The 15,544-nt window shown below is 46.3% G+C and overlaps 1 protein-coding gene across 1 annotated transcript in view; it reads right to left on the reverse strand.

Annotated features, from left to right (window-relative positions):
• LOC146811733 (syntaxin-4-like) overlaps positions 1 to 15,544 on the reverse strand; it is a 390,796-nt gene that overhangs the window by 156,358 nt on the left and 218,894 nt on the right. The window lies entirely within an intron of this gene.

Raw genomic sequence — 15,544 nt, forward strand, 5'->3', positions numbered from 1 at the left:
ACAGTGACCAGGGCAAGACTGTTCAGAGGCTGGGGTCTCGAAGTATGGCTAAGATTTTACAATAGAGGAGCTTCTTTGTCTTTTGATCAAATGTGCCCACTGTGAATTCATAAATCTACTACAACAAATCTATAACATGACATTAAAAAGGAAGAACTCCAACAGGGTGTGGTTGTCATTGTTATCAAGCGATTCATCATTCATAGCAACTAAAGGCTAATAGGGCTGACCCACAGCTCATCTTTGTTTTTTTTTGTATTGATGCCACGAATTCTGGCAAAAAAACTAAAGCTGTTGTAGCTAGACCTAACAATGAGAAAAATTTGCTATCTTTATTTGTAGTTAAAGGAATTAACACGGCTTAAGTTAAACTATAAATAAAAGGTGAAATAAATATGAAAACATACACAAAACTGTGATTTCATAAATTTAAGGAACAATAACAAATATATAAATATTTTTTTTATGTAGTTTAGTTCCAATGAAAAAGACATTACAATGATGTAGTACACCACTGCTACTACGGTGGCACTGTAGCAATATTGCCTCGTCTAGAAGGAGCATGGTGGTAAAGGATTATGCCACTTACCCTGTAAGCACCTCTTCTAAGCATGTAGTGCTGTAGATTCACATTCTGTTCATAAGTCCGTCATCTAGTGTTGGTCACAGATGATTGCAAGTTGTTTTGTTTGGAAGAGTAATTAAGTCATGAGGATGTGCGACACCTCCCTCCATGATACTGCGCATGGGTATCGACTCAATTGCTAGATTGTTTTGCCGATGGCGGGTGAGAATGGAGATAGATTAAGTATCAGTAATGTGGTGTCCATGCAAGTAATGTAAAGCTGTGACTGTACAGCACTACATGCCAAGAACAGATACTTACAGGGTAAGTAACAACCATTTCGAGGCATGTGAAGCTGTAGATACACCTGCTGTGCATAGACTGTAAAGCAGTCCCTCTCCAGAAGCAGTGGCTAGCCTGTGGGGTTTGCGGTTGTCTAATTGTCCAACATTAGCTTGTTGACTTGCTAAAATATCCACACAATAATGTTTTATGAAAATGTGTGGTATGGATCATGTTGCTGCTTTGCAAATGTCAGCAATAGGAATGTTCCCTATAAAGAGCCATAAGGCTCCTATTTTAAGAGTTGAGTGAACCCTAGGGGGAACAGGTAAAAGTCTTTTAGATGTAGCATAACAAATAAGAATACATTTAACTATTCACTAAGAAATTCAGTTTTTTTAAATTGGATTTCCAATGTGAGGAGGTGAGAAAGCCATAAATAGTTGCCTAGTTTTCCTAAAGGTTTTGATTCTGTCTATATAATACATTAAAGCTCTTTTGGCGTTTAGAGCAACTAGAGCTCTTTCTGCCACCAAATCAGGTTGCGGAAAGCAAACAGGTAATTCTATTGATTGATTAATATGAACGGGAGAGACTACCTTGGGACTGAAATTTTGGATTTGTTCTGAGCACAATTTTGTCTCTATTCTTCTACAGCTAATGCATGGAGCTCACTGATATGCATAAGTGAAGTGATAGCTAGTAAGAATGCTACATTATAAGCATTGGAGTTGGCATGAATGTAGTGGCCCCATGAGCCTTGTTAGCACAATGTTTAAATTACATGCTGGTGGGAGTTTAGGGGGAAATACTCTTTAAAGTCCATTCATGAATTTTTTAATGACAGGTATATTGAATAAGGCAACAAGGTGTAAATGTATTGAAGTGTATGCTAAGCCTAATGTTTCAAGATGCAGGAGATAAACAAAAAACTAGTTCCTTACCTGTACACTATGGTTCTCCAGTATTATCTTTCATAGATTCACATGCTTGTATCTTCCCCGTCGTCATGGTGGGAGTCTCACGGTAACAGAATAACCATAGCAGTAAAAGAAAAAACTGCCTGGAAACCATAGAGAGTAAACCTCTGTATAACCACCTATCCTCATTAAATGGACCAAACCACAGCCAATCAGCAACCAGCCCAGAGATACACCATCCCCAGCAGAGCCACCATACCTCAGATTTCCAACAGCCCAAGAGTAAGCTAAAGATGAAACCAGAGATAAACGTGGTCTACCAAAGAAGAAACGGGGAGGTGGGCGGGCCGCATGTGAATCTATGAAAGATAATACTGGAGAACCATAGTGTACAGGTAAGTTTCTCGTTTTTTCTCCAGTATTGAATCTATCATAGATTCACATGCTTGTATCAGAATAGAAAGCAGTCCTTATATATATAGCGTTTCTAGGATAGACCCCTTTGTCACCAGGGCTCTGCACTGATTATTTTTTAATTGTTTTTTAACGCTATACTGCATATATATATAGATATATATATATATATATATATATATATAGAAAAAATTGCTGAAAGAAAAAAGAATTCATTAAAATATGTACAAAACTGATCGTAACAGTTATGAAAATAAATATATATATATATATATATATATATATATACACATACAAAGTTCTCTCCAGCTGGCGAGAAACAAATGGGACGAACTCTCGCATTTGTTTCTTTTGCACTTTTTATTATTCCTTCAGAATGGCTGTTTTTAGGCAAAGCAAGATCTACGCGTTTCGGAATATGGTGATTCCTTGCTCACGATCAACCTGGCTTCTGGGCACACCCTTACATATATTCAAAAAGACATTACGTCATTTCCTGCCACAGTTCCATGTGCCCCTATGCCTCCTGGGGGATGTAGTTTTTGTCCTTTTTTACTTTCTTATTTTTTTATATTTTTTTTATTTAAAAATGTGAAGGTGACGGGTGCGTGGCTTGGCAGCCAGACATGGCGGATGTGTGCGGAGTGAGCTCCGTCCAGCCCACCGATAATCCGACAGTTATCCTTCTTTCCCCGTGCATGGCGTTGATGAGAAGCGGATGATTTGAAGCCGCATCGTCCCTGCAGTTGCCCCGAGAACTATTGGGGAGACCGCGATATCCTGAGGTGACCGAGTGCGTGGTGACCGGGAGCGGCCTAGTGGGGAGAGGTGGAGCCGGGGTGTTGCAGCTGGCTCAGCCGGAGCCGACCGAGAGACGCGCTGCCTGCGGGGCCCGCCCATTGCCGCACGACAACGCGGATTAGCCTGGACAATAGCGGAGGTCCAGGGTGGGCCGGCGCGTGAGCTGAAGGGAGCCCTGAGATTTGGTGGGCAGCCCGGCACACGGACTGAAGCGGAGCCTCGGCAGTCAGATCGGGCCGCGCTAGTAAGGAGCGAGAGGGGAGCTGTGACTGGGCCCTGCGGTGGTGTGGGCAGCAGGCGGGGTTGGTGCTCGCCGCTCCGACTAGTGGGCCCGGGCCTGGAGGTGTGCCCCCCCCGTAGACTTCGTTTTCATATGCGGGGGATCGGCGGTGCCGTCGCCCGCGGAAGGGCAGCGTTTGAGTGGCTTCGATCCTGTGCCTGAAGGGGAGTCCGGTGGCACAGAGGCTCGGTCCGCAGGTCTTTGACTCGGGGTGTGGGCCCCCTCTTCTGCCCCCCCCCCCCCCCTCGGAACACCTTATTGCTGGGGGGTCGGCGGTGCAGTCGGCCCGCGGGAGGGGGACAGCATCTTCATATGAGGGTCAGCGCGACTCTCATATCGGCGGTCGGGCGTACCACATGGGACTGGCCTGCGGGCTTGGGGGCACCCTCGGCCTTCTGGAGAACTGGTGGGGAATCGGCGGCTGAAGCGGGCCGCGGGGGCAGGGACCGGGTGGCTCGAGCTGGGTGGCAGCTTTCCCCCCCCCCCCCTGCGCTGGGCAATTCGAGGCTCTGGTGGAGGGAGGCCCTGCACCCCTGAGTGGGTACTGTAGGTGGAGGACTGGAGGCGACCAGTTCCCGGGGGCGCTCCCGATCCTGCGGCGTCGCCTCTCGGGGGGGCTCTGTATCAGGGCGCCAGACTCTTGAACCCTAATATAGGATGTTGATGGGGCATTGTGGGGACGAGGTGGCTGTTTACTTAGGGGGAGATACGATATGGGTGGGTCTCTCAGCCACGACAGTGGGGGTGGGGGACTTACTTAGCGGATATGGGCTGTGAGTTGGGGATCCATTGGTCGGGGCGGGCCTCAGCCCCCTGTTGGGGATGGGGCCCGATCCCGCCGCGACAGATACTTCATGGTTCTTTGAGGTATGCAGAGGGGGGTTTGTTGGGGAGGGGGTTGTTTTAGTTTTCAGATCGCACTTTCGCTGGACACTTGTACTTTACCATTGCACCATCATGATTCTCAGCTTGCTGGGCTGAGATATATATCTTATGACAGGAACGCCACAGGATAGCCACTTAAAACCGGGCTGTCTCCGGATTATTAGTTGGAACGTAAGGGGGGCCCTGGACAAAATCAAGCGTGGGGCGATACTGCATCAGGCAAAGAGGGCAGGGGCGGATGTCTTGATGCTACAGGAAACGCATCTGCTGGGAACAAAGGCCTTATGCTTACAGCGGTATGGCTTTCAGCAGGTATTCCACACTGGCTTCACAAGGGGCTCGAGAGGAGTGGCGATCCTGATACACCGTAGGGTTCCATATGTACACATACGACAGTGGGTTGATCCACAGGGGCAGTATCTATTTATCAGGGGTAGAATTGGGGAGGATTCCCTAACCCTGGGCAGTGTATATGCTCCCCCTCCGTTACAGTGGAACCTGGTAGAGAAACTGCTCACACTGCACGCAGATATGCCGGATGGAGTATCCGTAGTGGGTGGGGACTGGAACGATGTGATGGATCTGACTAAAGACAGGACTAGAACTGGGGGTAACCCCGGGAGCAGTATTCCCACGAAACTACACTCGCTAGCTATGGGAATGGATTGGATAGATGTATGGAGGCGAAAACAGGGCGATCGGCGGGGATACACATACCTCTCGGCGGTTCATCACTCACTTTCTAGGATTGACTACATCTTTGTTCCTCGGGCGGACGTGGATAGGGTGGTGGCAGCAGAAATTATGCCTCGTGGCCTGTCGGATCACTCTCCGGTATCCATTGAGATATGTCTCGGTAGGGGGAAGCAACAGTTTCGTTGGAGATTATCCACCTGGCACCTGCAAAATGCAGAGTATGGGGCTCACATGAGCGAGGCGATTGCTCGGTATCTGTCGGAGAACGAGGGATCGGTCGCTAGTGCTGCGAGTTTGTGGGAAGCAATGAAGCCCACCCTGCGTGGAGTTGATATATCTTGGTGTGTGGCGGCTCGTAGAAAGCGTAGGGAGGAACTGGTTCAAGCAGAGGCGAAAGTTGAGGCACTTGAACGTCAGTGTCTAGGGGCTGGGAGGGAGCACAACGTGCGGCAATTACTATATGCGCAGCAGGCATCGGGTGCCCTGTTGTTGGATGAGGCACGTCAGATCTGGCTGGCGACGCGTAGCCGAGTATATGAATGGGGGGACAAGTCTAGTAAAATGCTGCACCGTCTCTGTCAGGGTACCTTCCATGCCCAGGAACTACCAGGTATACGGAACTCTGCAGGGAGGCCGATTACAGATCCCCCAGCTTTAGCTGAGAGCTCTGCTGCTTATTTTGCAGAATTGTACGCCCCGCGGGAATGTTTACCGGGCGCCACCATAGATAAGTTCCTTGTGGACTTGCCTCCCCTAGGGGTGTCAGATGAGGTGAGGGACCAGTTGGAGGCCCCCTTGACAGATGTGGGGGTGGCGTTGGGGGAGCTCAACTCGGGTAAGGCACCGGGACCCAATGGGTTTCCTAGTGAATTCTTCTGCCGGTACAGTACGCAAGTGGCCCCGTATTATCGAGCAGTCGTGGAAGAGGCCAGGGAAAGGGGGGTGCTCCCGGCGGATTGGAGGCACGCGGAAGTGGTGGTCGGCCCCCGGATCAACATGCCTCCTATCGCCCCATATCCCTATTAAATGTGGAGGCTAAAATATTGGCGAAGGCATTGGCAAATCGTCTTTTGCCTCATATCGCCGCATTAGTGCACCCGGACCAGGTGGGTTTTATGCCCCAGCGGGCAACTAGACATAACATACGGAGGGCGCAGGTGGCGGTGGCAGCCATACAGATGACGGGAGAGCCGGCGGCTTTGCTACTTGCAGATATGGATAGGGCGTTTGACTCCCTCAGCTGGGTTTACCTATTCGCATTGCTACGTAGAATCAATCTGGGTCCCCGCTTTCTCTCCTACATAACTCTACACGGAGCTCACGGCGGCGGTGCGGGTGGCCGGGGCGTCCTCTCTTACCTTATCCTTGGGACGCGGTACGAGGCAGGGGTGCCCCTTGTCTCCGTACCTCTTCGCTCTGGCTATGGAGCCATTGGCTAGGTGGATACGCATGGACGCGCAGGTCCGGGGATTTGAATGGACCACGGGTCTGTCCGATCGGATTGCGCTATATGCAGATGATGTTCTACTTTTTCTTACGGATATGGACAGGACAGGGCCGCGGCTTCTGCGCATCATGCAAATCTTTGGGGAAACGTCGGGCTTGTTTATGAATCCCTCGCAAGTCCACCTTGTGGGCGCTGGGAGAGCGCACAAGAGTGGGCGCGTGGGCATCCTCAGTTCATTTGGCGGTGGGGGGTCTGAAGTACCTGGGGGTGTTTCTGACGGATGTGCCAGCGGTCTCATGGGAGCGGAATGTGGCTCCGGTGTGGGAGCGCGTCCGCTCAGACATTAAATCTTGGTCTCGTATGCCCCTGACTCTGTATGGGAGATCAGCAATATTTAAGATGGTGGCGCTCCCTCGGCTCCTATATCAGCTACAGAAACACCCATACCGTATCCAGCCCGGTTGGTTTAGACAGGTGAACTCGGTGCTCGGACAATTCCTGTGGGAAGGGGGTAGGGTGCGCGTGGCTATCCGAACGTGCTTCCTGTCCACATATTGTGGAGGGCTGGCGACCTCGGACATCCTATCATACTACCAAGCTTCGCATCTGCTAGTTCTTAATGAATGGTGGTATGGGGACCGGGGGGATCCGGCGTATGCGCTGGAGAGGCAGCTTATGGGCGTCACGCGCTGCATACGCTCCTATACTCGGCGTCGTTGAGAGGTGCGCTGCCACCGGTCACACGGGTAGTGTTCCAGATCTGGAGACAGGCTTTGCGACGTATGGGATGGTGGCAAGCCCTGACACGGGAGACCCCCCTGTGGCATAATGGGCGCCTGCCCCAATTGGCGGCACTACAGGGCTTCAAGGGATGGGACGATATTGGTATTTCAACACTGGGTGATGTAATAAGAGGGACGACACTGAAATCTTTTCAGGATTTACAGAGGGAGTTCCATATGCACAGAGAGCAATTTTTTAGATATCTCCAGCTCCGGCACGCCCTCTCGCCTGATTTGGTGGGCCTGGAGTCGCTTCCCGATTTTAGCCCACTGGAGGCAAAAGTCTTCATGGGGGATCTACAGGATAAAAAGATCTCCAGGATATATCAATCCCTGGTCAAACACAGTTCCCCCACACTGAGCAAACTTCGGGGGGATTGGGAGGCAGAAGAGGGCGCCCTCGAGGAGGAGGACTGGAGGGAGGTGCTGGCGGCGCCGCGAGGTGCAGCAATAGCCATGAGGCTCCGTTTGGTCCAATTTAAGTACCTCCACAGGGTGTACTTCACAAGGACACGGTTGTGGCGGGCAGGACTGATTGCTTCCCCGGAGTGTCTGCGGTGTGGTAGGGAGGAAGGCACATTCCTGCAAACTATATGGCACTGCGCATCTTTTTGGAAGGGAGTGTTGGCGTGCCTCTCGGAAGTGTTGGGGTGGGAGCTCCCCCGATCGCCGCGGCTAGCTATACTTCACATCATGGAGGACATAGGGGGTAACATATACAAACGTCATCTTATGGTGTTTGGATTTACCCTGGCCAAGCGGGATATTGCAAGGGAGTGGAAGGCGTCACGAGCCCCTTCCATGACGGGATGGAAGAACGGATTGGATTTTTGTATGGGGCTGGAGCAGCCTGTATTTATGGCCAGGGGGTGCCCACGCAAACATTATCTTTGAACCTGACAAAACAGGAGAGAGACGCTTTGATAAACCTAACAACGGATACCCAGATTGAAATTAAAATGGCCGATAAGGGTGGAAACGTAGTTATATTGGAAAAAGGAGCATATGTCCTGGAAGCACACCGTCAATTGCGTAACAACATTTATTATGAGAAGCTAAAGAAAAATCCAACATTAGAAATAAAAGAAATGGTTGATGCTAAACTAGAAGAATGGACTGGATAAGGTCTCATTAATGAAGAGGAACGCAAATATTTCACAGTGTCCCACCCAATAACAGCAACAATATATTTCTTACCGAAATTGCATAAAGATCACAAAAGACCACCAGGCAGACCAATTTTATCTGCAAAAGGATCTTTACTAGAACCCATGGCAAATTTTATTGACTATTTTTTAATACCCTACGTGACCCAACTGAGCTCGTATATAAAAGACCCAACTGAGCTCGTATATAAAAGACACAACGGACTTATTAAGGTTAATTCAAAATACTCCTTGGCAAGAGACATATTTACTGATAACGATGGACGTTATATCTTTATATACCACTATAGGAAATGATTTTGGCCTGGAGGCTTGTAATTTCTTCCTACAAGAACGCAATAGGGAATATAGTGAACATAACATCATGCTCCTGGAAATGATAATCTGCCTCAATAAAAACATCTTTTTCTTTGGTGAAGAAGTTTACCGTCAAAGGAATGGTACTGCTATGGGCTTTTCTTTTAGTCCAAGCTATGCCTGTTTGGCTATGGAATACTGGGAGAAAGCAGTAGCGTGGAGTGTGGGAAATGACAGAATGCTGAATAAAGTAGTCAGTTGGAAACGATGTATCGATGACCTATTGATTACATGGGACGGCACAGTAGAAGAATTCCAGGAATATTTCGAAATTTTAAATAATAGTATAACACACTTGAAATTTACTTATGAGATAAGTAATAAACGAGTAGTTTTCCAGGACACTGAAATATATTCAAGACAACCAGATTCATACCACCCTTCACAGGAAAAGTACAGCAACTAATGCAACTTTGGAAGCGTCAAGCTTCCATCAGAAATCTCTCATCTCGAGTATCCCATATGGGGAATTTTTGAGGATTAGACGAATTTGCAGTGAGGTGAAAGAGTGGAAGAAACATGGGAGCAACACAATTGAACGTTTCAAGAGAAGAAATTACAATGTCAAGACAGTCCGGAAATGCTGGGAAAGCACAAACAGTAAATCACGTGATGAATGTTTGGCTATGAAACAAAAAGCTGTAGAGACAGAAAAAGAACCAATCCGGCTGATAACAGATTACTCGCTGGAGAACAAAGAAATAACGAGAATTTTAAGAAAAAATTGGAAAATTTTACAGCTGGACGATACAGTGAAACAAATAGTGGGGAAACATCCAATAGTGACGTACAGAAGAGACAAAAATCTAAAAGATCATTTGATTCATAGCCATTTTAAAGAGAAGAAAAAGGAAGGCACGTGGCTTAACACGAAAAGCTTTGTGAAATGTCACATGTGTAAAGTTTGCCAAATTGCAAAACAGACAAAGGAAATAAAGATGACTAACAACAGAGCATGGCAAATTCATCAACTAATAACATGCAAAACTCAATACACAATATACATTGTGGAATGTCCGTGCCCCCTAAGATATGTGGGGAGCACCATATTTGAACTAAAGAAGCGAATTTTGGAACACGTAAGGACAACAATACATAAGATTAGAACAAATGCTGTAGCAAAACATATGGAGGACCATCATAAAGGTGACTGGAAGAAATTAAGATTTTATGGCATTGATACGATCCCAAAGAAAGAACGAGGAGGAGATCGTGAAAAACAATTACGCCAGAAAGAATCGCGTTACATTTTACAATTGCGAACATTGCATCCACATGGGCTTAATCAGTCGGAAGAACTTTACATTCACTTGTAATTCTCATTAGCTTCTCATGGTGATGGTGAAAACAGAATCTTTGAAAAAAGAAGCAAAGAAAAAATAGAATGAAATGAAAAAAGAATAGGATGAATAAATGTCTATCAAAAAACAAAAGAAAATTTATCAAATTTCAGTAAAATATATGTATACGTAATAAAAGGAATGGTAGGAAAGAATTATGAAAGCTCAAAAGAGAAAAGGAGAAAAGAATAATAAACGAGCATGAGTTCGAATCTGGCCTCCGATAAAGAAAGATGTGAAGATACAAAATAGAAGAAGGAACAAATGGATCACCTCCCACTGGAGGGAAAAAGAATAAATAAACAAAAAAGACAAAGCGCTTTCATTTCAAGAAAAAGAAATGGATTGAAATTGTATTAAGAACTTACCTATGCAAACGGCTTTGATTTTGAAAAATATGCATTATTTTGCTTATTGTCACGTGTTTAAATAAAAAAATAAGAAAGTAAAAAAGGACTAAAACTACATCCCCCAGGAGGCATAGGGGCACATGGAACTGTGGCAGGAAATGACGTAACGTCTTTTTGAATATATGTAAGGGTGTGCCCAGAAGCCAGGTTGATCGTGAGCAAGGAATCAGCATATTCCGAAACGCGTAGATCTTGCTTTGCCTAAAAACAGCCATTCTGAAGGAATAATAAAAAGTGCAAAAGAAACAATACGAGAGTCCGTCCCATTTGTTTCTCGCTGGCTGGAGAGAACTTTGTATGTATATGGAGCAGCGTGGCTCTGCCGCAGGGAAACAAACCCGTAAAAGTGGAGCCAAGGGAAAGGAGATATATATATATACACCACAGGTTGCCCCAAGTGAGGATATCACGCACGCAGAGGTAGCGCACACAGCTACCGGCAGCAGAGTTCTCAGCCAGCCCTCTAGTTCTCACAAAGTGACTGCCATACGCGTTTCGAGGATACTCTCCTCTTGATCACTGGCTCATTCCAACTAGGCAAGGCAAAACGGATTTGAGTGGAAACACCATTTATTTGAATGTAGAGACCCGCCCATGTGGGCGTAAGCAAAACAGGGCATCATGTTCTTTGTGAGAACTAGAGGGCTGGCTGAGATCTCTACTGCCGGTAGCTGTATGCGCTACCTCTTCGTGCGTGATATCCTCACTTGGGGCAACCTGGGGAGGAAGAGAGAGGGGAAGAGAGAGAGAGAGAGAGGGGAAGAGAGAGAGGAAGAGAGAGGAAGAGAGAGGAAGAGAGAGAGAGAGAGAGAGAGAGAGAGAGAGAGAGAGAGAGAGAGAGAGAGAGAGAGTGTGTGTGTGTGTGTGTGTGTGTGCGTGTACATAATTCTGTATTAAACAAATTATAAAGAGACAGACCAGTACCTTAGTGAAACAGGTGCCGCAGAACTGCTTGACCCACTGCTGAATCCGCTTTCCACTGTGTGTCCAGACAATAATGTCTGGTAAACGTGTGCACATTTGTCCAAGTTGCCGCTCTGCAAATGTCCGGGAGCGAGACACCAGCCAGCAACGCTGTGGAAGTTGCCATTTTTCTAGTAGAATGAGGGCGCACTCTCGTTTGCAAAGGTTTTCCTGCTTTTTCATGGCATAAAACAATGGCTAATGCAATCCATCTAGAAATGGAAGTTCTTGAAATGGCTAAACCTTTCCTGGGTCCAAAATAAGCTATCAGAAGTTGATTAGTTTTACGAAAAGATTTTGTTTTCTCTATGTAAAATTTGAGGCATCTTTTAATATCCAACGTGAGCAGAGATTTTTCTGCTGCAGTTGAAGGATTCTTGAAGTATGTAGGCAACACAATTGGCTCATTGAGATGAAAAGTTGTAGGAATTTTAGGAATACATTTTGGATTTGTCCTAAGAATGACTTTATCTTGTCTGAATTGCAAGTAGGGCTCCGAAATTGAAAATGCTTGGATCTCGCTGACCCTCCTGGCCGAGGTGAGGGCAAGAACCAACGCCACTTTCCAAGAGATAAACTGTAAGTCAGCTTTGTGAATTGTTTCGAACGGAGTCCTCATAAGTTGAGACAACACCATGTTGAGCTGCCAAGGAGGTGGAGGATGTTTAATTGGTGGAAACTGTCTGAACAAACCTTTTAAAAATTCTTTATTCAGTCTTTGAGACCAAAGTGATGGACAATCCGGGGATCTGCGGTATCTGGAGATAGCCGCCAGATGAACCTTAATAGAAGCATGAGAAAGTCCGGCCTTGGCTAGATGAAGAAGATATGGAAGTAATTGCTCCGCAGAAGATTTAAAAGGATGCAGATTTCTTGATAAACACCAATTGCAAAATCTCTTCCATTTTGCTGTATAGGTCTTGTTAGTAGAAGTTGCTCTAGCACTTGCTAAAATTTCTCGGCACTCTTGAGGAATATCTAGCGATTAAAATTCATGCTCATAAATTTCCAAGCTGACAATTTTAGAGAGGTCAATTGCGGGTGAAGAATCTGTCCTTGTTTCATGGAGATTAGATCTTGAATTATTGGAAACTGCTCCCTGGGCTCCACTGACAATTGGAGAAGTTCCGTGTACCAGAACTGTCTCGGCCAAGCCGGGGCTATCAAAATTATGTGGCATGGTTCCAACCTTATCTTTCTCAGAATCCTCAGAATTAGAGGGAATGGGGGGAATGCATATGCAAACATTCCTGTCCAGCAAAGGTGTAGAGCATTTCCACTCGATCCTTTTTGCGGAAATCTGCTTGCGTAATGTTTGCATTTTTTGTTGTTTTGATTCGCAAACAAGTCTAATTTTGGTTTGCCCCATAGACTGAAAATTTGTAGGAGTTGATCTTGATTCAGTTCCCATTTTTGGCAAAGGGAAGGTGATCTGCTTAGGCAGTCTGCTCTTGTATTGAGAACTCCAGGAACGTGCTCTACCTGCAGTGCGATATTGTGGAGTAAGAGCCAATTCCAAATTTTCTGGGCCTGTGCTGACAGGGATTTTGACTTTGTGCCACCTTGCTTCAAAAGGTAAAACACTGTTGTCGTACTGTTGGTTCTGACAAGTACCAGCGAGCCACGAATTCTGGGAAGAAAAGCCTTTTAATTCTAAAAGGTTGATGTGCAGCGTTTCCTCTTGAGCTGACCAATGACCTTGAATCTCTAGGTCTTGTAAATGTGCTCCCCAACCTTGTAATGAAGCGTCTGATGTCATGACGTAACTGGGAGACTGAGGTTCGAAGAGGAGACCCTTTGATAAGTTGCTCCTGATGCCCCACCATGACAATTCGCATTTGATCCGGGTGTTGATCTTGAGTGTGTCCTCGAATGAACCCAGGGCTTGAACCCATTGCTTGTCAAGAGATTCTTGCAGTGGTCTCATACGCAGACGACAATTGGGAACCAATGGGATGCAGGATAACATCATTCCCAGCAAGGATTTGAAGATCCTGATTGAAGTGGACTTTTTTGATTTTATTGATGTTGTTAAATGCAAAATCTTTTGAATTAGTTCTTCCGAACGGTATGCCTTCGCTTCCCGAGTATTTAACAATGCTCCTAGGTATTGAAGTGATTGTGCCGGAATAAGGAAAGACTTTTCTTTGTTTAGCCGAAGACCTAATTTTTGGAAGAGACCCATGCAACTTATTAGGGACTGATGCATTTCCTGATACGAAGCACCTTTTATCAGCCAGTCGTCCAAATACGGAAAGATTTGGAGACCTTGCTGCCTCAAGTGTGCTGCAATCGGTGCCATACACTTTGTGAAAACCCTTGGTGCAGATCTTAGGCCAAAGGGTAATACTTTGAATTGGTAATGGCGCCCCGCCACCACGAACCGCAGATACTGTCTGTGCTTTCTGTGAATTGGGATAGGGAAGTACGCATCCCAGAGGTCTAAAGATGTCATATGGAACTAAATGTTCTTTATGTATTTGTTCAGATCCCTGAGGTCCATTACCTGCCTTCATTTGGTAGACTGCTTTTTCTTTATAAGGAAGAAGTGAGAATAGAATCCTTTCCCTTGTTGTTCTGGGGAAACTTCTTCTATTGCCCCTTTCACAATAAGAGCTAATACTTCTGCCTTGAGGGCTGTAAGATGTTTCTGTGAATAGGAGGTTGAGTTGGAGGATTTTGTAAGAATTCTAGGGTGTGGCCCTGTTCTACAATATCCAACACCCATTTGTCCGATGTTATTGACTTCCAATGATTGAGATAACGAGAGAGGTAATGGACCTGCTTGATATGATATGGGGCTGGAGGCGCCTGAAGAATGTCACTGCCTCCTACCAGAATCCTGTGTCTTTCCTCTTGTAGTAGGTTTCCTACTAGCCTGCTGCTGATAGCTGGTGTTAGAGGACCGATATTGCTGATTGTTGGAGATCTGGCGGTACCCCTGCTGTTGGTAAGGTTGGTATCTATTTGGGGGTGGCGGGTCGGCCACCCCCTGGATTTTGGATAAAATAAACCCTACCCTACTATAGCACATGCTGCGTGGCATTGACGGATGTAGCACCAGTTCACGTTCTCTAATTGTATCAAGGCTATCTCCTCCCAGGTCATTGGCTGGGTCAGTAAAGTGCAGAGCAACATCACACCGGGCTTAGACTGCACTCAGTAATGGGATAAATTACACTGTGGCCCTGCACTGAACGGTTCCTTACGCCACATACTGAGTATGGTGGACACGCACTGGGAGAGTACAGTTCTTATTGGAGTTAAAGGTTGGTTATAAAAGATGAAAAGAAACCTCACGTATTCACTGTTCGATTATACCTTGCTGATATAACGGCTAATGTATGCATCCTTCAACAGCTTTAATTACATTACTCCGCGGCCGGCCCATGTGGGTTGTAGGCGACATGCTGTGTTAATAAGTTGATCCTTTCTAGCAAGTACTATACGTCTGCGTAACTGTATGTTGTTGCTGTCGGCCTGTTACCCAAGGTTGTAGGCAAGAAGCTGTGTACTATTCGTTGCTGACCAATAAAGGTTTTGGAAAAAAAAAAAAAAAAGTTGGTATCTATTTGATTGAAAAGAGGAACGCTGATGGAATTGTCCTCTTGATCCTCTTCCACGAAAAGAATGATAACGGCCCTGTTGTAAGGACCCAAGAGCTCTAGCCGTGTCCGTGTCTGCCTTTATCCCCTGAAGCGCTTCATCAATGTGCTTACCGAAAAGACTCTCCCCATCAAAAGGCATGTCCATGATTTTTGCCTGGACTTCAGGTCTGAAAGATGTTGATTTCCGCCATCCTTGTCTGCAAAGTGCGACCGCACCTGCCATCTGTCTGAAGCTCACTGATTCAATGTCCATCGCAATATCAATGGACACCGAGGCTGCTCTGGCTCCATCCTGGAGAATTGTAGACGCTTCCTCTTTCTTGTCGTCCGGAAGGTGGGACAGAATTGGTGCTATATCCGACCACATTTGTCTATTGTACCTGCTGATGAGAACTAGAGCGTTTGCTGCCCTGATGGAAGCTGCTGCTATAACCGCAAAAAGCTTTCCAAGGCTATCCAACCTTCTTCCCTCCTTGTCAGGGGGAACCGAACATGAAGAGACTGGATTTTTGGAACGTCTTTGAGCTGCCTGAGTTACCACAGACTCAGGACGTGGATGTCCAATCAGGCACGCTGGTGAAGTCTCAGGAGCACGGTATTTCTTTTAAATTTTTGGAATTGAGGCTGG

The sequence above is a fragment of the Triturus cristatus genome, chromosome 7, assembly GCF_964204655.1.
Source record: "Triturus cristatus chromosome 7, aTriCri1.1, whole genome shotgun sequence".
NCBI lineage: Eukaryota > Metazoa > Chordata > Amphibia > Caudata > Salamandridae > Triturus > Triturus cristatus.